The sequence below is a fragment of the Lissotriton vulgaris genome, chromosome 4_1 (genome assembly GCF_964263255.1).
Source record: "Lissotriton vulgaris chromosome 4_1, aLisVul1.2, whole genome shotgun sequence".
Lineage (NCBI taxonomy): Eukaryota > Metazoa > Chordata > Amphibia > Caudata > Salamandridae > Lissotriton > Lissotriton vulgaris.
In genome coordinates, this window is record NC_141691.1 from 2,063,636,500 (window position 1) to 2,063,663,072 (window position 26,573).

The 26,573-nt window shown below is 50.6% G+C and overlaps 1 protein-coding gene across 1 annotated transcript in view; it reads right to left on the reverse strand.

Annotated features, from left to right (window-relative positions):
* LOC147724985 (E3 ubiquitin-protein ligase TRIM39-like) overlaps nucleotides 1-19,349 on the reverse strand; it is a 319,335-nt gene extending 299,986 nt beyond the window's left edge. Inside the window, exon 1 of the mRNA XM_086966465.1 lies at nucleotides 19,315-19,349. The gene's annotated coding sequence lies outside the window, so the exon portion shown is untranslated. The remainder of the gene's footprint in view (nucleotides 1-19,314) is intronic.
* Between the last annotated feature and the right edge of the window lie 7,224 nt (nucleotides 19,350-26,573).

Below are 26,573 nucleotides of genomic sequence, written 5' to 3' on the forward strand. Positions count from 1 at the left end.
TCGGGACTCAGTAGTAGCCTTGTTGCATGATAGTCTTGGCACAAGTGGGTACCTAGGATACAAAATGTTTCCTTCCTCAGTTCCCGGCTGTTTATTTTGTACTAACTCTGCCAGCTGTCCAATAATTCCCTGGCCTGAAAACTCCCTGCTGAATCGGTTTTCTTTTGAGGTCACATGATCTCCCTCTCTCCATTGGACCCCTCATTTTAAAGTGGAGATTGTTTGTATGTTGTTTGTACTCTTGTAATGAGTTTGGCTGTCCTTGGTTCCATCTGGTTCACTGTTGTCTCAGACTTCGCTTTTATAATTTCTCTGGTTTTTCTTGTTTGCCTGATTGTCTTTGGTGGCGCAACAGTTGATGGGTAATGTTTGCGGATTTCTAAAATCCGAGAGCTCCTGATTTAGTTCAAGCGGTTGGTTTCTTGTTATGGTACCCTGTTGCCTCCTCCTCTTTATTTCTTCGTAGGTTAGTGATGATCCCTTTTGAATGAGGCTTTTGAATGACCACCTCTCCTTCAGGAAGCAACTCAAGACCTGGCTGTTTGAGCAGTAGCGGACCCCCCTCCCCCAAGCGCCTTAAGACCCTCTGGGTGAGTAGCGCGCTATACAAATCCCCTGATTGATTGATTGATTGATATTTTCTATTCATACCTTTCCTCCCAGGAGATATTTATACCTTGCATTTCACTAGAAGGTATTTGACTTGATCCTATCGTGGTTTCTATGTTCCTTTTATTTTATCCTCCTAGTTTAGATTTGCTTTTTTGGTTTAGTTTTTTTTGTAATGATGTTGTCCCAAAGAGGTGCAGGAAACCGTCCTGATTAGAACTTCTTTTTTGGTTTCCGCCTTTCCGTCTTTGTGCACGTCTTTGTTTTAGCATTCATTTTATTTTCCAATTTGTCTTCTGCGAGAGGGTCAATTAGTTTGCCTGCTGTTGTTGTTTTGTTACTGCCCTCATTTATTTTCATGTTATAATTTGATTTTATGTAAGTGGGGGGATGGTCTTCCTTTGCAGGTGAAGTCAAGAGTGTTGCCATGCCTTCTTGATTTCCAATTAAGGGCTGGTCGTCTAGGGGCCGTGTATTTGCAAATTGTAAGGCTTTTTTGATTTGTGAGCATAAATCACTCAGCATTACAGGAAGGGAGGCTAGTTTATCAACTACTAGGCCACATCCACAGATTTGGTTGTTAGCTTGAATGTGGACCTATATATTTTGTAAAAAAGTATTTAACGTGAACAGCTTTCCATCGATTTCAACCACAAAAACTGCCAGGATATTCAATAGTGTCAGTTGAGTATCCATTTTATCAGATTGATATTGGAGGGCCTCTACCAGGAGTTGCACTGTTTTTAGCAAACTTGTCCAAGCACTCCCATGGTCGGTTCATTGCATATTTCCTGGTGAACCGCTTTCATCTTTAAATGAGCTTTGCTCCTCTTGCGACTACATGTCTGCCTGATGTTCCTGATGCCCTTCAATTAGTAATTTTGCAGGAGGGTCATTCCTACACTTATGCTGCGAATAAGTTGTCAGGAGGTCCTCCCGCTCTTGTTTGCCTAAAAATGAGGGGCCTCGTTTATGACTTTTTGCCATAGGGAAGCGCAGCAGGCATTCCTGCTGCGCTTCCCTACGGCAAAAGAAAAGGGCAGAAATGCGCCGTATCTATAAGATACGGCGCATTCCTGTCCTTTTCCCCTGCGCCGGCGCACAATGGGCTGCCTGCGCCAGCGCAGGCACCCTTGCACAATGGTGCAAGGGTGCCTGTGATGCGGGGAAGATTATTTTTGTACAGGAAGAGAAACCCTTCTGTACAAAAATAATCACAAGAGGCTTTTCCTCTTTCTATGTGTGCTGTAGAATGCAGCACACATAGAAAAAGGAAATACGAGGAGAAATAAAGACATTTCTCCCTGTTGCGCCTCCCTTACGCCTCCCCTGAGGAGGCGTAAGCTTTTGGCACTGCTTCAGAGTTACGATTTCTCGTAAATCTGGGGCAGTGTCAAAAGGCCATGGATGTTGCTGGGAACGCCCCCAGCAACACCCATTGCACGCCCCTTTAACGCAGTACACTGCGTTAAAGGGACTGATATTTATCAGGCAGCAGTACGCCACAAAAACTGGCGTACTGCTGCCTGATAAATACCACGCTGGCTTCTGCGCCGCAGAACTTCATGAAAAGTGAAGTTCCGATGGCGCAAGGGGCCTCATAAATGAGGCCCGAGATTTTTGGGTTTTCCGGCTCTTCCGTTTCACTGATTAGCAATGTTTCTGATTTGGTTTGTATTTGTATTAATGATGAGGCAAGTGGTGTTTTATGATCTGTGCCCTGATCGTCCAGAGGTGTTACAGGTTGTACCAATGTGGGTTTCGTGCCTGACCTCTCCTATGTGGGCTCATATTTTATATTTTCCGACTGCAGGATTTCTGTCAGGCTGTCCAGCTTGCATATAGTTAGCACCTCTGTTGTAACGCAGTTACCTCCCTTGTTTGTGTGCTTGAATATAGATTTGGTTTCGAACAAAGCTGCGTTTAGGATGTCAGGAGAGAAGGCGGCTAATTCTTCCAAGGAAATTTTCCACTCTGCCTTGCGACCCTGGTCTTTAAATGTCTCTGTCTCAACTTTGAATAGTTCTCCCAGGGTCTTGGGGTTCGGGGGGGCTGCATGTAGCTTGGCGCTGCAGGGCTGATGTTGTGTGAACTGCCCCGGATATGTCCACCCGCAAGCTAGAGCTTTTCTTTACTTTTTGGTTATCACTGTCCAATTGTCGAGTAGGCTGGAGGAGTGTCTGAAGGCCCAGTAATGCTGTTGAGCCCGAGACGAGAGTATCACCCGCATTTCTCAAAAAGCTAAATTTTATGTACAATTTAGGCATGCTTAGGGTATTTGTTTTTTCTATTTTTAAAGTGACGTCACTTGTCTTGGTTGCGCCCTAGATTATTTAAATTAAGGAGCCATTTTGCTGTGAGTCAGGCCAGGGGCTTCATTTATGAAAAGTGACGCATCGCTGCGTGAAAACAGTGATGCGTCACTTTTCACTGCGCACTCCTTACGACATTCCTGATGCGTCATATTTAATGTATGACGCATCATGTCGCAAGGAGTTACAGATACGTCATTATTTCTGACGTATCTGTAAGCGCAAAAGTGACGCATTGCTGGAGTGTGTCACAAAAGTGACGCAACTCCAGCAATGCGTCCTTTCACATGGGGAAAGCCCCATGTGAAAGGCTTGCGTCAGTCTTACGCCTGCTGTGAGGCAGGCGTAAGATTTTGACGCAACAGCGTCCTAAAAGTGACGCAGTGAAATCTCATAGATTTCACTGCGTCACTTTTACGAGGCTTTTTGCGGGGGAACGCCCCCTCTGCATACATTATACCTAACGCAGGTATAATGTGGCGCAGGGGTTTAAAAAGTGACGCATCTACCTAGATGCGTCACTTTTTAAATATGGCGCAATGAGGCGCATTTTTTACACCGCTGGTGCGTCACAAAAAGTGACGCATCGACGGCGCAAAACTGACGCAAGGCCTTCATAAATAAGGCCCCTGGTCTTTAACGGTGGTTCATCCATGAGGCCCTAAGGTGTTATGAGTTTTCCTTTATGCTTGGTGGTATTGCCTTTAAGCGTTGACCTTCACGTACTCATCCAGATCTCATGATATGCTGTGCTGCAAATGTCCTGTTATATCCCTCTGTTCCTTATTCCTTGTTCCTTTTATGTAGACCTCTTATAGCCCCTTATGGGTCAAAGCTAGGTTTATCCTTCAGCAGACTAAGTTGTTTTTGCTTTATTGCTTTGTAACCTTTTTACTCAAGTTAGTCATTCCTTATATGGCCATGATCGAACAAGGGCTTTAGACCGCTGGTAACTGACGCGGGCTGGAACTTCAGTATGCTTCAGTATACTCTCCTGTACTCTCCTTGTACCAGTACGTATAGAATTTGGTTGTTTCTGTTATTTTAATTTGAGATAGACCTTAGTTCCTTTAGACCAGCCTGGGATTGGTTGTAACGGGAAAGGGGGAGTCACCTGCAAGCCTAGACCTTGTCCTTGTGGAAGTGCCCCCCTTGCCTTCTGGTGGTCTCTCTTGCTGAGCCTGCTATCCCTGTTACGGTCTGGCCTTCCTCGCTACCCTGGTCCTCGGCAGGCGGGGCCTCCTGGTGTCACCGCAGGCTGCACCCAGGCCTAGATGGGCTTCCTCCGTAGTGACACCGGGGCACGCTCTTCACAACCACTCACTAACAGTGGCTGTGCGCCTACACTGTGTGCCACTACACAGGTCTACTGCTACACCTGTAGGACCGGGACCAGGGCTGCTGGATTGTGGGGATACTGATAAAGCGCTGAGGTGATCGGGCGTGAGCAGGAGAGCGGCCTTTTCTTGCAGGCCTCTCTTTTCGCAGCGTCAGCGCAGGCATGTTTCTTCACAACCCTTACCTCTTTGCGCCACCATGCCCTGCCGTCCTGCAGTCCCCCGAGCAGGGCCAGACATCCGCTGCACCGCCGCGGTCACCGCTACCACCAGTACCACGGCTTTCAGCTTTCGTCTCCAAAAGCAGCGCTATTAACTACGATTCGCGCAATAACCACTCCACGCATCAGTTAGCGTAAAAGGCCATTTATTTGGACAGGCATGACATTCACAATTAAACATAACATCATTAACTTAAACAATCCCCCCAACATCCTGCCTTTCACCTATCATCCACTCACGTGCTCCACCAGCCACTCCCAATTCACACCACAACCTCTTTGCATCTCATTCACTTTCCCCTTTCACTTTCCAACTCCTCCGTCATCTCCCTCCATCGCACTCCCGTCTACCACCCCCCCATCCTGCACCTGTAACCCCCTCCCTGGAAGGGTGATTCTGCCCGTCATGGACCCCCCCACCCCTCCCAGTTCCCGCAAATACCCCCTACTGTGCCATCCTGTCCTAAACTGGCATGTTGCCCAAAGTGGCAACTTCAACAAACAAACGCCCAGCGTCCCCCTTTTCAGCTGTGTAGGGTGGGTGGGCGGCCAAAACTAACTTCTCCCTGAGGCACTGGGGACAGGAAAAGGAAGTCCTTCCCCTCCTGTCCCCCTAAATAGCCTCCTAACCCCTCCCACCCCTAACCTAACCCCCTACCTAACTTCCCGCCTGTCCTAGTCTCGCGCGAACACCCCGGGGAAAAGACTGGTCTGCCGACCTGCTTTCCCCGGGGCCGCATCGCGCAATAACCACTCCACGCATCAGTTAGCGTAAAAGGCCATTTATTAGGACACGCATGACATTCACAAATAAACATAACATCATTAACTTAAACAATCCCCCCAACATCCTGCCTTTCACCCATCATCCACTCACGTGCTCCACCAGCCACTCCCAATTCACACCACGACCTCTTTGCATCTCATTCACTTCCCTCTTTCACTTTCCAACTCCTCCGTCATCTCCATCCATCGCACTCCCGTCTACCACTCCCCCCATCCTGCACCTGTAACCCCCTCCCTGGAAGGGTGATTCTGCCCGTCATGGACTCCCCACCCCTCCCAGTTCCCGCCACCCAGGAAACCCCCGGAGGGCGGTTACCTGCCCCACCAACGTGCACCTTTCGAACTCAGTCTTTCCTACACCATATCGCTTCGTTCCACAGACAACTGATCAGATCCCGCAGCTCCATCAGGTAAAAAGCATTGCCCATGTGAGAAAGGTGCACGCCGTCATCCCTGAAAAGAAGTGGCTGTTCCAGCTGAAGCCCGACATAAGCCAGCACTTTGATACCCCGATCCGCACAAAAAAGTCTCATTGCTCTGTTCAATTTTCTTCTGGCCCTTTCAACGGCCGCAGGCTTGAGTGCACCCCTCCAGATCCTTCGTGGAACAAATTCAGTCCACACAATACAGGCGCCAGCCAGATTGTGTTTCATCGCCTCCAGATCCCTCTGCATCAAATGCAACAGTGATACCCCCGATTGTTTCAACAAGTCATTTTCCCCCAAGTGGATGATAAGCATGTCCGGACAGCCCAGATGTGACACTTTCCTTGTTAGCCATGGCAACAGTTCTCCCCAGCGCATTCCGCTCTTACCCCACCATTGCATTTCGTGATGGCTGCTCCTCAGGCCCAGGCTACGGCTGTACACCTGCCTGTCAGCGTATTTCGAAGCCCAGTGCACAAAAGAATGCCCAACGACCCAGGTGACCGTCTTGGCCCCCGGTCCACGAACACAACCTGCAAAGAGAAAGAGATTAGTACCCCAGCATAACAAGGAAAAAACAATCAGCGCAGCCGGCCAAGCAGCGCGCCCCCCGCCTTCACTTGCGCACGTAGCGCTCACAGCACCGCGTCCGCCATCGACCAATCCTCCGGATCTTCTCCCACGACCAAACCTGCCACCGCAGTGGCTGCCCCAATTCGAAACGAGTGTGTGCCAAACCGAGCCGGATCCCTGCCCAGTCTCTGCAAAGCCAACCGCAGAACTGCCAGCAACTGAAATGACGTCAAGCGCTTCCGCGACGCGTGCATAAAAATCTCCCCTTCCAACCTCCGTACCTGACCACAAAACCCCAACCACTCTCGCACCGGGCACACACCTGCACACCCACTCTCCGACAGCCATACCCATTTGCCCCGGTCCACCTGGTCCGTCTTAGTACGCCCCAACCATATGCCCAACCGAACCCCATCCACACGCACATCCGTAAACAGCCGACCCGGCGCCCCTCGGGTCCCCAGCAACTCAGACACCCGAAATGCACCAAAAACATCCAGATCAATCCGTTCAGATTCGCTGAAGCTGAACAGAGAGAAAACCGAGGTCCTGGTCTTCGGTGGTGACCAGGATGTCTGGTCTAGTGACTGGTGGCCTCCATCTCTTGGAGCCTGTCCCTCGCCCACTAAATCAGCGCGGAATCTGGGTGTTTTGATTGACACCTCGCTCGACATGGTCCAGCAGGTAAACAGGACGGTCTCCACATGTTGGGGTATTATCAGGATCTTGAGGAAAATCACACATTATCTCTCCCTCCAAGCCCGCAAACAGGTCGTTGTTGCTTTGGTCGCATCACGGCTAGACTATTGCAACGCGCTCTACGCGGGCATCAATAAAGGTCTGGTTCAACGCCTGCAGATCGTCCAAAACGCGGCAGCTAGGTTTGTCCTTGCCGCCCCCAGCCTCTCCTCTGCCACTTCCGTTAGGAAAAGCCTGCACTGGCTCCCTATCCAGGCAAGGATCACTTTTATGATCCTGTGCCTTGTTTATGGGGCCTTGTCTGGCGAAGGTTCGAAAGGTTTAAGATCCCTGCTGATTCCTTATATTCCCAGCAGAAATCTGCACTCCTCTAACAAGAATCTCCTATCCGTCCCCCGGTTTTGCAGAGTCAGGTGGGGGGAAGGGCCTTTTCCTTCCTGGCCCCCAAACTCTGGAACAACCTCCCCCCTGAATTGAAGACTCAATCTTCGATTATGCTTTATAGAAAAGCACTAAAAACGTGGCTCTTCGCTGAGGCATATTGATAATCCAGCACCTGGCTCCGGTTTTATATTTTTCTGCATTATATTTCTTTGATAGGCGCCTTGATGCCCGTTGGGCTAAGTCGCGCACTATAAGATGATTTTCATTCATTCATTCATTCAGATCATGCACAGGCGAAACAACGCAACCTCCTCTCCATCATAACAACAGAAACGCAACTCCCCCAAAACCTTCTCCAACAGGTCAAACGTGACCGCCTCACGGGGCACCTCCCCCCCACCCGTTTCCGCCCTCACCCGCCCCCAACCCTTCAACATTCGACTCAGCAGATCCGATCTAGCTGGATCAAAACCCAAATATACCATGCTGTAGAAAGAAACTCCCGCCAACTTGCCAGCAATCGTCGTCTGCGACAATCCCTTATCCATGCAGTCCAACACAAATTGCACCACCCCTCGCTCACACACAGCTTTGGGCAACCTCCACTCTCCTTTTTCCCAACCCACAAAGGCCCCAAACTCAGCCCATGCCAACCTGTACGCCCGCCTAGTGGACTCCGCTAACGACCTCTCAACCAACCCAACCACTCTCACTCCCCCCATGCCCAGAAACCCTCCGGCAACTTGGTCTTGCAAGCTTCCGCTCCCGGCGCCAGCTTCCTGAAGCGCTGCCACTGCGAACGAGATAACGCATCCGCAATTTTGTTACTCGCGCAGGCACAGTTTGCGCGCGAAACAGCACATTGAAACGCAGACAGTCATATTGTCCACATGGAACAACACCGACCTGTTTCTGAACTCTGGGCCCCACACCAGCAATGCAACCAACAAAGGGAAAAACTCCAGAAACGCAATGCTCCTGTCCCGGCACAGCCAATGAGCTGGCCACTGTTCAGCACACCAGCGGCCGTCCCAGAAGATCCCGAAACCTGCTGCTCCCGCCGCGTCCGAGTAGAGCTGAACCTGCCACACCATCCTGTCCCGCGCAAACTCCAAGGACACACCGTTGAAATCTTCCAGGAACACCAGCCACACTCGCAAGTCCGACCGCACCCCCAGCGTGACCCTGATCCTGTGGTGCGGGTGGGCTGCCCCCGACATGGCCATGCCGAGCCGCCTACAAAACGTCCTCCCTGCCCTCACCACTCTGCAAGCAAAGTTCAACAATCCCAACAGACGCTGCACAGACCTCAACTCAAGCTTCCGGACCTCGAGCGCACCTCTCAAGGCTTCCTGCATCTCCGCCACCTTCCGTACCGGTAAACGCGCCTGCCAGGCTACCGAGTCCAGCTCAATCCCAAGGAAAGTCAGGAAACAACTAGTCCCCTCCGTCTTCTCCGGTGCCAACGGCACCCCAAAATCCTGTGCCAACAACTGGAACTGCTGCAAAGCCTCTCCACATGCACCAGAGCGACCTGCACCCACAAACAGAAAGTCATCCAAATAGTGGGACACCAGCCGGTGCCCACTGCGGTCCACAAAGGCCCACTGCAGAAAGGAGCTGAAAGTCTCAAAGAGCACGCAGGAGATCGCACAACCCCTCGACAACACCATGTCCATGAAGATAGCCCCGTCAAACTGCATGCCCAACAGGGGGAAATCCGCCGGATGAATGGGGAGAAGGCGAAAGGCCGACTTGATGTCACACTTGGCCAACTCTGCCCCCCTCCCACAGGACCTCACCAAACCAATGGCATCATCCACTGAAGCATACAACACTCTGGAGTCTGCCTCCGCGATAAAATCATTCACTGACCCTCCTTCCGGCCAGGACAAGTGATGAATCAATCTGAACTCCCCAGGTTCTTTCTTGGGCACCACCCCCAGCGGTGAGACAATGAGATCTGACGGCCAATCTGAAAAAGGACCCGCAATCCTGCCCTCCGAAACCTCCTTCTCCAGCTTACGCGCCACCACCTCCGGCAATTCTTTGGCGGACCGCAAGTTCTCAGCCCAACGCCTCTCCCTCGCCCCCTGATATCCAATTCAAAAACCATCCATGAACCCCCAATACAATCGCAACGCCGCTTCCTTATCAGGGTACCGGGAGAGCCATGGACCCATGGCCTCCACCTTAACCGGAGTATGAGCCTTTTGGCCCAGGCTGCCCCCTACCCTTGGCAAGTTTCCACTGCTCTGATGGTGTAGCCAGCGTGAGGCACTGTGTGACTGCGTGCCGCCCCGCACTTTGAACACTCGTGCTTGAACTTACAAGAGGGACGGTTGCAGAAACCTTTATTGAACCCCCAACAGGCCCCCGAAGACACTGGCTTGTACTGCTGCCCCGCTGCCCCTGACCGCACAGCCTGATTCCCCTGTCCTCCTGAACTTCCCTGGCTACCCGCCCCAGACTGGGCGGGGCGTGACTGAAAAGACCGATAAGTGACTGAAAGACCGCTAGCCGTATGCGTGGAAGCCGCCGCCTGCATCGAAGACATCCATTGAATCCAGAGTTCCTGGTCCACCTCCCCCCACAGCTTGTCCGGATTAACGCTGACCCTGGCCCTGAACTCCTCGTCGTAGCTCAGCCAAGCAAAACCCCCGAAGTGTAGTTGCGCCTTCCTGATCACGTCCATATATTTGAACAATGCAATAGCCCGATCCCCGTGCTTCCCGCAATAGATACTCGCGTAAATCAAAAAGGCCGACGTCCAATACTCCATCGTTACCGGTACCCTCGGCCGCCTGGTCAACTCCCACTCCTCTTCCTTAGACCCCTTCTTCGCCTGAATCTCCCTATGCAGAAGCTTAAACACATCAACATATTCATGCTTCCAAATCTTCCCCCTCGTCTTTTCCGACAAATGTGATCCTAAAGGCATCGCCAACCCCATGTACGGCAACTTCTTCCAGAGCTTCTCAACTCCTTCCTCCTTACCCCCCAGGTCCTCCGTCTTGTCAGTCTGTGCGCTGGCCGTCGTGACCTGCTTCCCCCCAGCAGCCGCCACCGGCTCCACCCCAACTGGGGACCCCGTCTGCACAGACCTTTCCCCCACCCCCACCGACTGGCAGGGCTTCTTCCTACCCCCTTTCGCCCCCTCCGTCCAGGCGTCCCACCAAGCACCCTCACCTGACAAGGTCGCAGGAGCATCCCTCTCCTGCCGCGGTGCGTCCGCCGGCTTCGTGCTCCCTTTGGTGGCCCAACAGGCGCCGTCTCGTGCTTCCTGAAAAACACCAACCTTGGCGGTTGCCCCTTTAGCCTTGCCCACACTTCCAAACTCACGCACCTCACCCTCTTCCAATTCATCCTCCTCATCCTCATAGTCCAACCACTCATCCTGCACATCCAGCGGCACCACTTCCGTCACAACTCTCTTAGCACCCTTCCCTTTCACTCCAGGCATAAACTCGCACTCCAACATCTGCGGTGCCCGCTCCCTCGCTGGAGGGCAGGCCGCCGCGGACCCCCCTGCTTCTTCGTGCCGGCGTTTGGAGGCCGTTTTGCGCCCCGCCGGCCCACCCCGGCCTCTGCCAGCTGTCCCTGCTGGCTTGCTCCCACCCCCCCCGAGCAGTATGCGCTCGGGGAGGCCCCGGTGCCAACAGGTCTCTGGTCCGTCAAGGCAGTCCCTGAACCTTCCTTCCAGACCCACTGCCCTGGAGCCCCTGTGACACCCCTTCCTCGACCCCCGGTCGACCTCCGGCCGCGCGCAGGTGCCAGGGCCCAATCGCCCCTGGGCACCCCACCCGACTTCGCCTCCCTGGCCTCGCATATGCGCTGCCACTCCCTCTCATATTCCGCAATGACGCGACGCTGGTCGTGGGCCCTCTCCTCGGTCATGTGCTCCCACCTTTCATACATGGAAGACTGTCCTGGCTCCCCCAGTCCTCTCCACCCGGGAACGGGTGCCCCAGCACTCCCCGCCACCTGCCCCAGCCCAACCTTCTGCTGCGCCTTCAGAGGGCCCTTGCCCTTAGAACCCTGGGGCCTGACAACCCCTTTCCGGCCCCCGGAAAGGTCAACCGGCTGCTCAAGGATGGTGAACTCCTCCTCCCCCCTAGACTCCCCCCCTGACAGCGTGAGAGCAAAATCATCTCCAGCCGCCACCTCCCACTCACCCAGGTCCTCCCCCCCACTGCTCTCACTACTCTCGTCATACCCAACCAACAGGCCCTTGCTCCCTGACCCCCCTGCCTGTGATGCCGGTGAAGCCTGACCCTGCCCGGGCTCCCCCACGGCACAGTGGGGGCCCTTGTGCCCATCCCCCTCGGCCCCTCCCCCCCTCCCACTCTGCCCTCCCCCTCTGACGATCTGCTTTCCCCGGGGGCCGCATTGCGGAGTCGGTCTCGGCTTCCGCTGCTGCTACAGATACTCCCTTTCTTTTACACCGCTCCGCACAACTCACAACTCCGCTTGACTCCAATTCCGCTCGATCCGCTTCGTCTGCTTCTCTGCTCCTGCTGCCTTCTTTGTAAGTGAGCTCAATGGCTCACGGTTTATGTTGTCACAGGTGCAGTCTTTACCTATGTCTTCTAAAGGAAGCTTCAATCCTCCTAGGATGCAAGAGAAGTTGGCAGTCTTTCGGAAAGGGCAGCCTCGTCAGACAGTGCTTTGGTTTCCTCTGACCCCGAACAGGTTCAGGGGAGACAGCATGGGAGTTCAAGAATGAAACTCCATTCTCTGAGGAAGGGAATCAGCAGAGTCCTCTCTCATCGAAGTCAGAAGAAGATCTGCCAAACTATTCTAAGGAACACTTAAAACTGGCAAAGAAACTTCTAGAAGACTCTCCATATCAATCCCACCAAATCACCCAATAAGGGTCCGATGTTCTCTGGGAGCAGGTAAACTCCCCAGTTTCCCGGCACTGAAGGATGCGGTCTGCATCTGTGCGACGTCGGATGTAACATGGGTCCGGTCTGCCTGGTACCGGAGGCTCCTCTCCCACCTTCTCAAATCTCCAGAGCGAACTTTTCATTAAGCTGCGGCTCCTATCAGTCTAATACACCTGTATCCTAGCTTACGAAGCACACAATAAGACACCTGCAGAGAACAGAAAAACAAGACACTGGCAATACATTTATGAAAATGCAATGCGTGCAACTTGGGCCTGGTTCAAGTTAGGCTAACATTAGGTTCAAAATGGCTTATAAGCAAGTACAATTACCATTAGTAAATGCAGTAGTTACATTTAAAGAAGATACACATTTTCTATTTAAAGTGAATACATTGATTATAAATTAACTATATATACGGGCGGCACTTCGTTATTAAAGTAAATATGCCCACCTACTACATTTCATTAACAGTGTGGTTAAACACATGTTGAGTATATAAATTGCATACAAAGGGGTGGAGCTCTAATTTGCACTGCTACATGTGTGAGTGTGCCAGCCTGTGTTCTGTCACATCATATGCAGTGGAATGTGGAATTAACAAGGGCCTTAAGTCCAAGACAGGTTGAGGGTTGTGTAAACGGGGTGGGAGGCACTGGGGGTATAGTAAACCTGTCGGAGCAGGGGCTGGATCTATCGGGGACACACAAATCATCCATTTTGGACCCCCTTAATGTAGTAGGGCCACATAGTAATATATCCCTGGCAACACCAGATCCTACAACCTGCACAGTGGTGTCTTGGAACATCGCTGGGCTTTGCTCAAAGGTTCGGAACCCAGTTTGGGAGGCCTTCGTGGAGAATATTGAAATCTTATGCCTGCAGGAGACCTGGGAAATTGAGCCTATACACTTAAATGACTATAAGACATTTGGGGCTAGATGTATCAAGATACCCTTTAGCGAATCTCAAATAGCGATTTTTAAGGAATCGCTATTTGAGATTTGCAAAATGGTATGTATGTAGGAATTCGCTAATTTTTAGCGATTTCTTAAAATTCCTTAATTGCGATTAGCAAATTGCTAATCGCAATTAAGGAATAATTTCCCATTCATTTCTATGGGCCAGGAGGCCCATAGGAAGGAATGGGAAATTATTCTCAATTTGAGATTCGCGATTAGCAAATCGCAAATTGAGAATAATTTCAAGGGTGTCTTAAGGACACCCTGCTGCACCCCAGAAATTGACATGTTCGCGCATATGGCATACATGCATGCCCTAAGGGCATGTATGAGCGTCACATGCCACCTTTACAATTTGCAAAAAGTGCATTTGTAAAAGAAATGGCAAATTACCACTAACTACAAGTTGGTGGTAATTTGCGATTTCTTAAGGGAAAATCGCTAATTGGAAATGCTTGATGCATTTGCGATGAGACTTTTTCATACATCGCATTTCCCGTTTTTTTGTCGCAAATGCTGCTATTTTGCGATTTGCAGCGTTTGCGACAAAAAAAACGCTTGATACATCTAGCCCTTAATACCCCGGCAGTGAAAGGTCTGGGAGGGAGGCCCAAAGGAGGGATCTCGACATATATTTCAAGTAAGTTGCCCATATCTAAGATCATCCTTCACCAGGGGGGAAATTATTTTCACGTGGTTGAGCTAGTCCCACTGCAACTCACTGTATACTCTTGATCAATTTGTATAATAACACCAAGCAAAATGATCTGGAATCAGTAGTAAAAGGTATTCTGGCCACAGTAACTAAAATCTCGGATGGGAAAAGCAGAGACATAATGACTCTGCTGATCGGTGATTTTAACTGTGGGTTATGCAATAATGCATATAATAGACTGTGTGGCATTTATAATGAAGTGGATAGCTGCACACACTTCATTCACTCCAAGACGGGGGATATATTTAATAATCTCATTTCTAAACTAGATCTGGCATTTGTTAATGAGATCTCAAACCCCCCAGTGGTTTTTTGCCTACATTCAATGGGAGAGGCCATGCCACCACAATTGATTTTATACTGATTTCACCTACACGTCCTCTTATGATACTTTCTAGTGTGGTGGGTGATATCGCTCTAAGCGATCATTTCCCCTTCTATCAAAACTTAATACGCACACGTATATTCAGAATAAGCATGATTTAAACACCCGCATGCAGGGAACGGTAGAAGTGAACTCAGTAAATGGACTCTCATTAAAGTGGTCTAAGGTCGATCCAGATCTGTTAACTAGAAATGTCTTAGAGAAGTGTAGGGTAGAGATAGATACTTGCTTAAGTGAGGACGCCCTGGACACAACAATAGTGAACTGTTCTGTAGAAATTACTAGGACAGCTAGGAACCTAATGATAGTACAGTTCAATAATAGTTAAAAAAAGAGAGAGAGTCTTTTTCTTCTTTTTTTCTTTTTTGGCAGTTCAATAATAGGCCACACTATTATGGATGGTTTAACACAAGGTGTACTAGGGCACACTCCAACTTAAAAAAGGTACTGCACATTAAGCCAAGATTGTTGCCCAACATCACACAAGCTAGATTAGACAATAGGAGGGCTATAAAAGAAAGAAAACAAACCCTCCGTAATGAGGCATGGGACTCCTTACATAATGCGGCAGAGCTGAAAGACAGTCCTGCCGTTTGGAAGGTTCTGAGAACCCCTTTCTTAGCCTCTAGCACAGGTCCCTCAGTGGAGATAGCCATCATGGAATAAAACATGGATTACCCATTTCTCCAAACTATACAATGATCAGGGGAACTTAAGCAGCTACCCAGAAGTTTGGATTCCAAATAATTGGGAACATATTGACCTAGAAATTACCTTGGAGGAGGTGACCAGGGCTCTGGCACAAAGCGCAGGCGTTAAAGCACCAGGGTCCGATGGGGCACCAGTTGACCTGTATAAACATAATGTCACCCTGTGGGGGCCCATACTATCTCAGGTCTTTATCGCCAGCATAAGGTCCACCCTTCCCTCCACATGGGCAAAATCAATAATTATACCAATTTTTAAAAAGGGTAATTGCGAAGACCCCGGATGCTATAGACCAATCTCCCTCCTAGATTCTATGGTTAGTACCTTAACCATAGAATCTATACTGGAAGGCTTAGCAGATTGGGCAGAGGAAAATAAGATTCTATCAGAGCTACAGTATGGGTTCCGCGATGGCCTTGGCACTATTGAGCAGTCCTTAAACCTCACATTATTGATAGGCAAGTGCACAAGAGCAAAAAAATATAGCCTCTATCTGGCCTTTGTCGACCTCACCGCGGACTTTGACTCAGTAAAGCATAATAGGCTGTGGGAGGTCTGTGAAAGGGTGGGGGTCGACACACAAATTATCACGCTCCTACGCCGATTGTATAGTGACGCATCAGCAAGCATCCGTTTTGGCCAGAAGGGAGAATGCACTGAAGCCTTCCCAATCAGGAGAGGGGTCAGATAAGGTTGTGTGCTGGCCCCCTTCCTTTTTAATCTTTACATAAACAGACTTGAAGATGCACTGCTTTCCTCAAGTGGGCGGCCGATCAATCCCCGCACTCCTTTATGCGGACGAAGCCGTATTGAGGGCTTGCACTCAAAACGGCCTTCAGAGAATCCTGGACATTTTTAGTACATACATGGGCGATCTTGGTCTTCAAACTAATATAACCAAGACAAATGTTATGAGGCGTAAGCAAGGGACGCAGAAGACTCGTGAAATGTTCATTGATGGGAAAAAGTTAGCATCCACAAAAATCTTCTCTTACCTAGGTATATTCTTTAACTATCAAGATTCCTAGGCCCCGCCATGTCTGATAAAAAAACAATCTTTGCTAGATCAACTGCGGCACTATCAAACTTTTCAATGAAGTTAGGTAGAAAACCGCCTATAGAGCTGTTACATATATATAAAGCGTCTCCATGGCAACCTATGGAGCCGGGGTGTAGGGCTTTGCCGACATTAATTCTTTGCAAAAGATCGAAAATGCCTTTATAAGGTACATCCTCTCCTTCCCTCCTAGTACCTCTACTTTTATTTGCCACGAGGAGCTAGCTCTCCACCATATAGCAGATTTAGTAAAACTAGAGCCAATCCGCCTGTGGCAGTGCGTCTGGTGTAAGGATCAGACGGAGTTGAACAGAGAGATTTTAAAAGATATTCAAAAGTTGGATGGGGCCCATAGAATCCCCTGGATTAAATATGTACATGACTTTATGAATTAACTGGGTCACCTCGAATATCTTACTACCCCATCTTCAATGATGGTTATCACAAGAAAGACATTAAAGAACGAGGGCATTCAGTTCTTAGAAGCTAAAAGACTACAGGAGAATCTACAACTAAAATAACCGTGAGAAGTCATCAGTTGTTACGTACTACCCTAGGAATGGAGCCTATTTATCTTTTGTACCTGGAACTTTTGATAGATATTTTCTTACTAGGTTAAGATTGGGTATTATTTACAGGTTGATGACATTTCCAAAAATGAACGACTGGTCTTGTACCCTTTCACTGTGCCCTTGTGATAACATTGCTACCCAATCCACTATGCACTTAGTCCTATTTTGTAAATTTTATCATGATCATAGGAAAGTTTGGATTATACCTTTTTTAAGAAAACTTGGAAAACTTGGGCTTAGGCAGTGCAGTGAAGCAATGCTCTAGCTTCAATTGTTAGAGAACGAGCATATAGCATGGAGGGTAGCCCAGTTCTTAAAAGCTGCATTTTATATCAGGAAAAGTATTGATTTAATGGTATAGTAATGTAAAAATCAATTGTATTGTGTTTTTACTTGTAAATAATATGTTGCGTTTTTAGCACCTTAGCTGCGTCGAACGTTCAGCACCCAGTGCTGAACGTTCGAATAACATGCGCTGGCCCGTCGGCCAACGGTCGTTCGCAGCACTGGGGAGGTAGCGTTGCCGTCGGCGGTTGGCCGACGGCAGCGCTTAAGGGGTTAAGTTTTGTGCTTTTATGACTGTTTTATATAGCAGCCTAATAAAGCTTTCCTTGAACCTCATATGCAGGCTTGCCATGTGTCATGCATTGTATGTTAGACTAACATAATTTGTGAATCCCTTCACATCCCTGCATGGTCCTCTGTTTCTAATGTAAATGAGGTGAGGAGGAGATGTTATTGAAAGATTCAGGTTTTTTTCTCTGCTCCAAAGTAATATTCTGCCTGTCACGATTCATCCAGTTTGATTGGGATTATGGTTAGCACAGCTAGTCCTCCACTGAATACCTGAGATCCTAGTTGGATCTCATGAAGTTTGCCCCTCCTCCTGGCACTATGATTGGTGCTGTGACCTGTCAGCATCCTTTTACGTTTGTGGGTGGGCCCCTTAAGGTGGCACAATACATGCTGCAGCCGTTAGTACCCAACTTCTCTTGCATCATGCTGTCTAAACTTGAACCATGTGCTGTGTGCCAGCCTGTGCCATCGCTGGGACTCCGCACAGTGCAGCGCTCACGGGAACAGAGAGCTGAGTCTACGGATGCGCCGTTGCATTGATTCACAAACGCATGTGCGTGGGACCCATATTGTGGACTTCATGCAGTTCTGGTCAGACCTGTGTCTTTGCTTCCTTTAGAGGTTCCTCTTCTCTCCTCCTCAGCCTGCAGTGGGCATGAAGGAGATGGAGACCGAGGGGTGGGGGTGGGGAGGGCTATGTCCTTGCAGGTCTCTCACCCTTCTCCGAAAGGGTCTGTCATCTCTCAGGGTCTGATCTCCTCTCTCATGGCATTTCTTCTTTGAACAATTCTTCCACTCTTAAGGGTCTGCCTCTGCTTCCCGCGCTGCCCACCAATAGTAGCTTTATCTCCTGTCAGAGGGAGTCTGTTTTCTAGGTCACCACTCCCCTCCTTCTCAGGCTCTCAGTATTTTTCCATCTGATATTTTCAGTTTCAGAGGGCACAGAGGGAGTTATTTTCTACTGGGGACCTGTTACCGGGATGTAGAGGTATAGGGAGGTCAGGGCTTTTGAAGGTTAAGGGTTGAGTAGGGTAAAGGAAGGGAAGGGATTTTTGAGGTTGAGAGGAGAGAAGAGGTAAGGGGTACCAAGGGGGTTTTAGGGTTCATGGTGGGTAGAGGTAAGGGTTTTTAGGATTCAGGGGCAAGTAGAGGTAAAGGGAGGTTAAACATATGTATGGTTTGTGCCGGCAGCGTTATAGGATGGTAATAGGGAGTGCTTTTAATGGGAACTACAGGTACTCACTAAATTGAGCTGAAAACAAGGGGCTGGGTTTGGGCAGAGGTAGGGGCAAGGCTAGGAGGAGGGAAAAGGATAAAAAATTAAATGGATCAAGATTTTAAACAGGCGTTTCTGGTATCTGGAATATTCTTTTTGTCTATATGTGTAAAAAAGTGTACATTGAATATATCTTTCAGATCTTTCTTGTGTACGGATTGCCTCAATACATGACACATAAAAAACATTTTGTAATTCTTTAACATGCACAGTAATGAATAGTGTGGGCACTTAAGAAATAGAAACTTGACAAATTGTATACCATGAGCTCATTCTAACATCTGTGGTTTTCTAATGTATTATCACTACGGTGCTCTAAAACTTCAAACCACATAACTCCGACCAAGCTGTCTTTGTGTAGTTTACTACACAAAAGTAAGGTAACACCACTGGCCTTGTCCCTAGAATTAGACACGTCTCTTCACAGTCAAAGGTTTACCCCAACCCATTACTATACCACACTTGCACCTCCAAGAATTACCTGGGCTGTTTTTTTTTAATGAAGTTGAAACATAAATACATTTACAAACCCATCAGCATCACAGCCTCAAACTGTACGCCAACAGGTGCCTTTTAATGCAAGTAGTATATTCCAATGACCAGGAGGTCAGTTTAAACAAAAGGTCAGTTTAAAATGCATGTCTGCAGAGCAGCCCTTCCGAGTGTCCCACGTGTGACCTTTAAAAGTGTATGGCTTGTACAAACCTTAACATGGTTTAGAAATGTTTAACCACTTTTGACCCTACCAGAAGAGAATGTCTGTTATAACCTTTGCAAAGGGAACGGCCTCTTAAAGCCAAGGGACATTCGTTTTGAGACAGTGCACACCTCTGTCGTGTTCTTCGTGTGAGCCTCTTTATTGGCATTTCTTATTACTGCTGGGCAGCACCTCGCGCAGCTGCTGGTCAGCACATCCGTCCTCATCCGTCCCATGGTCATCGTCTGTCCCCTTTCCTGTGTCGTCACCGGATCTGGTGTCCGGTGACTTGGTCACTCTGCCTGAGGGCCCACAGGGTCCTAATGCCCTACTGTCGGTCGCCCACATTGTCGGGTCACGACAACCTCCCTCCCCAAAGAGCAAGGTGAGATCGGGAGGTCCTGAACTGCTACAGCAAACCCTAGTGAGTGGATTGAGAGACAGGACAGCCTGCCTTGATGCAAGGCCTGTGGGGCTGGTAGCTATATAACAGCGAAGGTGACTGGAAACAGCAGCACCAACACACGCAAACAAGCACAGGAACACACAGGCGTTCCCACGCGCTTACATATCAGTTGATACATGTCTTTTTACAAATACTTATCTTTGCTGCTGTCTGCTCTGCTGTGCCTCGCTTGCCACCCGCTCTGCTTCACTGTCCCTTTTCACCCCTTTACACCTCAGCCTGGCTACAGAGATGTCCCGGCGCAGTCTGCTGCAAGGTCATGCTGCCATCGCTGAGGTTTCCTGGGAAAAGGGTAAGCAGCAGATTCTGCCCCTGAGACCGCCATGCTTCTCAGCAGCTGTTCAGCAGCACCTTATATTCCACTGAGCTAAGCTTGCTTTGCAACCCGTATGAGTGTGGGCACTCTTCTTGTCAAAGGAGAAGTGCCGGTACTCAAAAGGTGAAAATTAAGAAGTCCCGGTACTCAGTACCAGTGAGTTACGGCCCATTTAAAGCCCTGTAATAGGGTTTAAGGCTTCAGTGGTGGGTAGCGGTAAAGGGTTTTTAGGGTTCAGATGTGGGTAGAAGTAAAGGTGGGTAAGGAGTTTTAGGGTTCAAGAGTGCATAGAAGCAAAAGGAGGTAAGGGGTGTTAGGGTTTAGGGGAAAAAAGTGGAAGAAGAGGTAAGGGATTTAAATAAATGGTGGGATTTAGGTTGCGTAAAATCCCCAAAACAAAGAAAATAAATAAAACAAATAACAGTGGAGTTGGCCGTGCGGACATGTTAACTAACAATTGATTTCAGATCCACAGCAGATGTTAGCAGCGACTGTTTATCTTGATGTCCCATCTTGTCAGAGATGGGTGCTTTGGTCATTGCGCTGCGGAAGGTTCATGCCAGATTCCCTAAAACAATCAGCCTTATGTTCTTTGCCCCACTTTGCAGGGCTCCTTTTTGATAAAGTGAGGTTGGAGTTATTCATAAAGCTCCTATCACCCCCTCACCGGTTGATCTGGCTGATACCTTCTTCTGGGGACAAGCATCCCCGGCGCTGCTGCGTCCTTCTTGCTCTGCAGGCTCATATTCAAGTTGCAGATAGAGAAGTGCTGAGAAGGGGATGGGAGTCAGTGATCCTCAGCCAGCCAGCAGGTGGTGCATGAAGATCCTAGTCCTTCTCAGTAGCCTGTGCAGGATACAGACAGCAAATGCATGTTTCTCCTCTTCTCCCTTTGAAGGTGGTCTGTGGGCAGTGGCAGGTCAAGAGCACGACCTTGATCTGCAGACCTTTCATTTGCTAATGTCTTGCTAATGGCCGTTCAAATGGTTTAGATAAGCGGGGAAATTTCTTCTGTCCCCTCGTACCCCCACTCCTGTCCCCCGTGTCCCCTCACACCAAAATATGAGGGGATACATCCCCTGTGTCCCCCGCACTTCCTACACCCATGCTTCCCTGCATCACTTAGGAGAGCTGCAGCTTCTCGGGACACACAACCCACAGCATTACAGAGCAACCGGATCCGAAGCAACAGATCCTGGAGTCCTGCAGCCCCCCAAAGTTCTGTGTAACACTTCTGCGCTGTTTTGGGGGATTCTGCAAGTGCAGGACCCATTGTCTTAGAGGTGTGACAGAACACTTAGGCATTGAGGTGCCACAGGTCCCACCAACCAGGTGAGGTGCTGCAGGTCCCACAACCTGAGATGCAGCAGGTCTCACATGCTGAGGTGCTGCAGGTCCCACAACCTGAAATGCAGCAGGTCTCACATGCTGAGGTCCTGCAGGTCCCACAACCTGAAATGCAGCAGGTCTCACATGCTGAGGTGCTGCAGGTCTCACATGCTGAGGTCCTGCAGGTCCCACAATCATAGGTGCTGCAGGTCTCACAAGCTGAGGTGCTGCAGGTCCCATGTGCTGAGGTGCTGCAGGTCTCACATGCTGAGGTGCTGCAGGTCCCACAAGCGTAGGTGCTGCAGGTCCCACATGCTGAGGTGCTGCAGGTCCCATGAGCTGAGGTGCTGCAGGTCCCACGAGCTGAGGTGCTGCAGGTCCCATGAGCTGAGGTGCTGCAGGTCCCACAAGCTGAGGTGCTGCAGGTCCCACGAGCTGAGGTGCTGCAGGTCCCACAAGCTGAGGTGCTGCGGGTCCCACAAGCTGAGGTGCTGCGGGTCCCACGAGCTGAGGTGCTGCAGGTCCCACAAGCTGAGGTGCTGCGGGTCGACATAAGCTGAGGTGCTGCAGGTCCCACATGCTGAGGTGCCTCAGGTCTCAACTGCTGAGGTGCTGCAAGTCCCACTAGCTGAGGTGCTGCAGGTCCCACAACCTGAAATGCAGCAGGTCTCACATGCTGAGGTGTGGCAGGTCCCACAAGCATAATTGCTGCAGGTCCCACATGCTGAGGTGCCACAGGTCTCAACTGCTAAGGTGCTGCAGGTCCCACAAGCTGAAGTGCTGCAGGTCTCACATGCTGAGGTGTTGCAGGTCCCATGAGCTGAGGTGCTGCAGGTCCCACAAGCATAGGTTCTGCAGGTCTCACATGCTGAGGTGCTGCAGGTCCCACAAGCTGAGGTGCTGCAGGTCCCACAAGCTGAGGTGCTGCAGGTCCCACAAGCATAGGTTCTGCAGGTCCCACAAGCTGAGGTCCTGCAGGTCCCACAATCATAGGTGCTGCAGGGCTCACATGCTGAGGTGCTGCAGGTCCCATGGGCTGAGATGCTGCAGGTCCCACATGCTTAGGTGCCTCAAGTCTCAACTGCTGAGGTGCTGCAGGTCCCACAAGCTGAGGTGCTGCAGGTCCCACAAGCTGAGGTGCTGCAGGTCTCACATGCTGATGTGTTGCTGGTCGCAGGAGCTGAGGTGCTGCGGGTCCCACAAGCTGAGGTGCTGCAGGTCTCACATGCTGAGGTGCCTCAGGTCCCACAAGCTGAGGTGCTGCAGGTCTCACATGCTGAGGTGCTGCCGGTCCCATGAGCTAAGATGCTGCAGGTCCCACATGCTGAGGTGCCTCAGGTCCCACATGCTGAGGTGCCTCAGGTCTCAACTGCTGAGGTGCCGCAGGACCACAAGCCGAGGTGCTGCAGGTCTCACATGCTGAGGTGCTGCCGGTCCCATGAGCTAAGATGCTGCAGGTCCCACATGCTGAGGTGCCTTAGGTCTCAACTGCTGAGGTGCCGCAGGACCACAAGCTGAGATGCTGCAGGCCCCACAAGTTGAGGTGCTGCAGGTCCAAGGAGCTGAGATGCTGCAGGTCCCACAAGCTGAGGTGCTGCAGGTCCCACAAGCTGCAGTGCTGCAGGTCTCGTGAGCTGAGAGGCTGCAGGTCCCACATACTGAGGTGCTGCAGGTCCCACAAGCTGAGGTGCTGCAGGTCCCATGAGCTGAGATGCTGCAGGTCCCACATGCTGAGGTGCGTCAGGTCTCAACTGCTGAGGTGCTGCAGGTCCCACAAGCTGAGGTGCTGCAGGTCCCACAAGCTGAGGTGCTGCAGGTCCCATGAGCTGAGGTGCTGCAGGTCCCACGAGCTGAGGTGCTGCAGGTCCTACAAGCTGCGGTGCTGCAGGTCTCGTGAGCTGAGAGGCTGCAGGTCCCACATGCTGAGGTGCTGCAGGTCCCACAAGCTGAGGTGCTGCAGGTCCCATGAGCTGAGGTGCTGCAGGTCCCACGAGCTGAGGTGCTGCAGGTCCCATGAGCTGAGGTGCTGCAGGTCCCACAAGCTGAGGTGCTGCAGGTCCTACAAGCTGCGGTGCTGCAGGTCCCATGAGCTGAGATGCTGCAGGTCCCAGAAGCTGAGATGCTGCAGGTCCCACAAGCTGAGGTGCTGCAGGTCCCATGAGCCGAGATGCTGCAGGTCCCACATGCTGAGGTGCCTCAGGTTTCAACTGCTGAGGTGCTGCAGGTCCCACAAGCTGAGGTGCTGCGGGTCCCACAAGCTGAGGTGCTGCAGGTCCCATGAGCTGAGGTGCTGCAGGTCCCACGAGCTGAGGTGCTGCAGGTCCCACAAGCTGAGGTGCTGCGGGTCCCACAAGCTGAGGTGCTGCAGGTCCCATGAGCTGAGGTGCTGCAGGTCCCACGAGCTGAGGTGCTGCAGGTCCCATGAGCTGAGGTGCTGCAGGTCCCATGAGCTGAGGTGCTGCAGGTCCCACAAGCTGAGGTGCTGCAGGTCCTACAAGCTGAGGTGCTGCAGGTCCCACAAGCTGAGGTGCTGCAGGTCCTACAAGCTGAGGTGCTGCAGGTCCCATGAGCTGAGATGCTGCAGGTCCCACATGCTGAGGTGCGTCAGGTCTCAACTGCTGAGGTGCTGCAGGTCCCACAAGCTGAGGTGCTGCAGGTCCCACAAGCTGAGGTGCTGCAGGTCCCACATGCTGAGGTGCGTCAGGTCTCAACTGCTGAGGTGCTGCAGGTCCCACAAGCTGAGGTGCTGCAGGTCCCACAAGCTGAGGTGCTGCAGGTCCCATGAGCTGAGGTGCTGCAGGTCCCACGAGCTGAGGTGCTGCAGGTCCTACAAGCTGCGGTGCTGCAGGTCTCGTGAGCTGAGAGGCTGCAGGTCCCACATGCTGAGGTGCTGCAGGTCCCACAAGCTGAGGTGCTGCAGGTCCCACGAGCTGAGGTGCTGCAGGTCCCACGAGCTGAGGTGCTGCAGGTCCCATGAGCTGAGGTGCTGCAGGTCCCACGAGCTGAGGTGCTGCAGGTCCTACAAGCTGCGGTGCTGCAGGTCCCATGAGCTGAGATGCTGCAGGTCCCAGAAGCTGAGATGCTGCAGGTCCCACAAGCTGAGGTGCTGCAGGTCCCATGAGCCGAGATGCTGCAGGTCCCACATGCTGAGGTGCCTCAGGTTTCAACTGCTGAGGTGCTGCAGGTCCCACAAGCTGAGGTGCTGCGGGTCCCACAAGCTGAGGTGCTGCAGGTCCCATGTGCTGAGGTGCTGCAGGTCCCACGAGCTGAGGTGCTGCAGGTCCCATGAGCTGAGGTGCTGCAGGTCCCATGAGCTGAGGTGCTGCAGGTCCCACAAGCTGAGGTGCTGTAGGTCTTGTGAGCTGAGAGACTGCGGGCTCACATGCTGAGGTGCCGCAGATCCCACAAGCTGAGGTGCTGCAGGTCTCGTGAGCTGAGAGGCTGCAGGTCCCACATGCTGAGGTGCCTCAGGTCTCAACTGCTGAGGTGGTGCTTGTCCCACAAGCTGCGGTGCCTCAGGTCCCAATATTCTGTCATGCTGCAGGTCCAACAAGCTGAAATGCAGCCTTCACAAATATTCTGACTTGCTGTAGAGTTGTGGGTTCTAAGGTGATGCAAACAGCAATCTTGCACTTTATTACTATAATTAAGTAACTAAAGCTACATTTGTCAAAAAGTATAGTTTTTTTAAAATGGCTGTTCTTTTTTTAATATTTTTTTTTCAAATTGTCTTTTATTGTTTTCCAAAACATTGGCTGGGTAATCGGTGGTACAGTTTCACAGTCTATACACATGTCTGCCCCCCTATCCCGGTCCAATAAGCAGAGGCTCAGATATTTAAAAGAGGCAGCACATGCAGGCATAAACAGATGATACCTGTTGTAATGTAAACTCCATAGAACCAGCAGTAAACCCTGATCTGTCTGTACAAACTGCAGTTCAGAATCCCTTTCTGGGTGGATAACACTGTCGTTCCCAAGGCCCTCACATCTGGCCAGACACCAGTCTGTCCTGCCTTTTTCTGCCAAGAACCCTTGCAATGCCGAGACCTGTAGATTTGGTGCTCTGTTAAAGACATAAGCTTCTCTGTGTTGGCATGCAGCTGGTGTTATTAGAAAAGGAGTATTTGCGCTAGAGCGGCACGCCTTCCAACTCTGAAAACATTCAAATACTTTTAGACTTTCATGACGAGATTAATGAGAGGAGTTGGCCTAACAGGTAGGGTGGTCGGCCTCGAATCTGGGGACCCAGGTTCGAGTCTCAGCAATCATGCTGAACATCCTGGGATTCTGGGCAAATCACTTTAACTCCCGGGGCAGATTTGCAAGCCCCTTGCGTCACTTTTAACATGGGAAAAGTGACGCAAAAGTGGTGCAAGTGGCTTGTAAATAAGCCCCCATGCCTAACAAAAATAAATGTCTTTATGTAACGCAACTGGTGCTCTGTAAAGCGCTCTGATGCCCGATACCTTCGGGTCAAGTTTGCGCTATAAAACCCCCCCACCCCCATGGAAAATGAGATAGTGTGAATGCTCTATGCATGACCAAATACTACATATGAAATTCACTTCCTGTAGTACAACTTTGCTTATCAATTGGTCTCCCTAATGAACTTGTGGGAAAACATGGGCATTGCAAAATATCCATGTTACATCCAATAATACATAGGATTATCCCTAAAATAGGTCTTAGAGAGTACAACAAATGTGCTTTAGACAGCACCTCAAACTTGAATTAGACCAGTGGTTCCCGAACTTTTTATGTTATGGTATTATGCTATGTTATTATAAGCTTGTAAAGCGCATTATCACCCAGGGGTATCTAAGCGCTGTCAGCGGACACACAACACCAGTGAAAACACAGAGCCACCCGATCACAGAGGCCCCCATGCCTCCCTGAAAAGCACAGTTTTCAAGTTCTTCCTAAACCGGAGAAGATTGGTTTCTTCCGGAGGCTGGCTGGAAGGCGGTTCCACGCCTGGGGGACAGTAAAAGAGAAGGCTCTGCCACCCTTGGACGCGAGATTAAACCGGGGGCATACCAGGTTACATGCCTCAGCGGACCGCAAGGCCCTGCTTGGCATGTAGTTAGTAAGTCTGTCCTTAATATAGCTGGGAGCCGAGCCATACATGGCCTTGTGTATAATACTGAGCCTCTTAAATTTCGCTCTCTGGGCGATTGGCAACCAATGTAGAGCCTGTAGTAGGGGCGTGGCCCGAGTTCGCCTAGGTTTATTAAAGATGAGTCTGGCAGCATCGTTCATTACGACTTGTAGTCTATC